Genomic DNA, 2,586 nt, shown 5'->3' on the forward strand with positions numbered 1-2,586 from the left:
GGGCCGCTGGCAGCTGCGTGTCGAGCCGGTCCTCTGCCGCCGGGTTTGTGTCACAACGTCTCAGGCTCTGCTTTCAGGAGGTCTGGCTGGTGCCGTGGGCGGTTCCACAGCACTCCCCCAGCACTGCCCCTCGGAGCGCTGCTGGCCCGGCCCAGCCTCGCAGCAGCGGAGGAAGCTGCCCAGGTCCGAGGGGCGGCGGCGCCATGGCCCGCGGCCTTACCCCGGGAGGGCGGGAGCGGGGGGCACTCCTCCCCTCTCAGGTCAGCACCTGGCGAAAACACCACGCGGCAGCGAAATGGCTCAGGGCTTCTCTGCGTCGATGTGCCTACGTGTCATTTTCCCACCCCTTGCAGCCGTGTATTGGTTAATACACTCACAAGCCCGTCGTTCAGCGAGAACACCCTCACCCCCGCCTGCCTTTACACGAACAGCATCAACTGGGGTGCAAACCCCTGCCCTGACTCCCACGCCCTTTTTAGGACTAGCTTGAAACACCCGAGTGCTCCCCTCCACTCAGAACACTGCTGCCTCATGTATGTATTTTACAGTCTTGGACTTTTTAAAAGCACGTTTATTGAATTGCAGATTGGTGGTGTGTATAAGCAGCATTGCTCATGCCAGAGTATCTCCTCAAGTTGAAAACTCATGACAGCTGACGGGGCAAAAATAAAAACAGGTAACCCAGGGTGTTACCTATGTTCACTTTCAAGAAGCGGGTGCAGAGAGATAAAGGACAGGAAATGTATAACCACCATAAAATGCACAACCACCCCTGCTTGCAGCAGCTACAAATCTTCCTTCAACACAAACACTGTTCAATCGGCCCCTTGAAGCAGCAAAGGGAACACTTCAGCCCAAACGGACCAAGCCAAAGGATGTCAGAATTACCAACACTGGACAAGTGCAGATGAGGGGATGCAGCAGCTCCTTGGCATCTTGGCACCCTCCCTCCCTTTCAGTCACATTCATAGTAGTACAAACAGCATGTACAAACTTTTGTTTTTTAACAGCTCACTCTGCAGGGCTCCAGTGCAAAGATCAGCCGTCTCCTGAGTTCACATGTTTACAGCAAAAGTTAGTAGTGGTTCAGTATCATCCCTTCAAGTCAAAAAGTGCAGGCTGAAATTATTTCCCATGGTTCAGAGAGCATGGTGTATTTCTCAAGTTTCAAAACAAAAATACCTGAAAGCACTAAATAAACCCCCAAAAACCAAGTTACACACTATCACCTTCCCAAAAAAGGGAAACTTCAGCCCTTCAGTAGAGTACCCCTCTATTGAAAAAGGTTATTTGACAGTATCAAATGTTTTGGAACTACAACTGAAATGAAGTTGGAAGGAAAAACTATGAACACTGCTGAGACCCACGTATAAGGCCTAACAGGAACTAAACTGAAAGAGCAACAAGCAATCTTTACTGACATCTGGAGAAGGCAATGTAAGCACATCTCCCCAGTCAGAGTATTTTTGGTGGGTAATACATGTAAAGTTCTGTACAAATCCTCATACAGATCAGAATCCAAAAGAATTTGTGACAACTGAAGAGCCATCAGTGAGCACAGAAGCACTGACTCTGTCTCTGAAACACAAAGGTAAGAAAGCTTACTCTGAGAAGAGAGTTTCTTTCCTGCTGCAGACATAATTTCAGTCATCAAAATAAATACAAAATTAAAATGCCAGCAACATAGCAGCTGTCATCTCATATTCAGCAATATAGATAGTAGTGCATGTAAAATAAACCAAGAGCCTGCAAACTGCTGGCAGATAAACAAAAAAAAAATAAATTGTGAAGATGAAAGGGACAGGAAGTAGCATACTACTTTGATTTTTCTTTTCAAAAACTGTCCTTCCATTATTACAACTGGAATTTCTGCTTAGCAGTACAAGTTTTGTAACAAGCACACTAATTACAGATATGTATGCTATAAAGCAAAAGTAGACTTTAAATTGCATAAAACCATTTAAATTATTAATAGTTTGGACTGAGCTTTGTAAAATAAGGAGTCTGTTGATAACTTGCACATTGCCTTAAAAATTACAAATAATCCTCTTAATGGCTGGGATTATACATTTCTACACAGAAGAGGTTTAAGAACTGACTTAGCATACCTTTACTTACTGTGGATCTAAAAGGTCTGTATTTGTTGTCCTCAGAGAAGCATACACTTTCCATATTTAATACCCAAATACATGTTTAACAACTGTGCGCTTTTCACAATTCCTACCCAATGACTAGGAGAAATGAGCTGTATCATTTTTGTCAACATTTTCATAACATAAAAGTATGATGCTGAGAAATCTGGAATTTATGCAGAGACCCCCTTTATAATCTGACCATTTGTTACCTCATTTTGACCTTTCTATGAATGCTTACTATGGCTCACCCAAAAGTATTTAATGAAATTAGTCTAAATTCCAAAATACTTACAAATGTAAAGATGTCAGACAGTAGCTCCCTATGATTCATAATCAGCTTCCACTCCGAAGATCAAATTCGCCTCCATTTACAAAATACCTTTAGGAAAAATCGTTAATTGATTCAGAGAACTCACACAGTATGCAACTAAATGCATTCTGACAGAACAAG

The sequence above is a fragment of the Athene cunicularia genome (assembly GCF_003259725.1).
Source record: "Athene cunicularia isolate RWA chromosome 1 unlocalized genomic scaffold, athCun1 chr1_part1, whole genome shotgun sequence".
Lineage (NCBI taxonomy): Eukaryota > Metazoa > Chordata > Aves > Strigiformes > Strigidae > Athene > Athene cunicularia.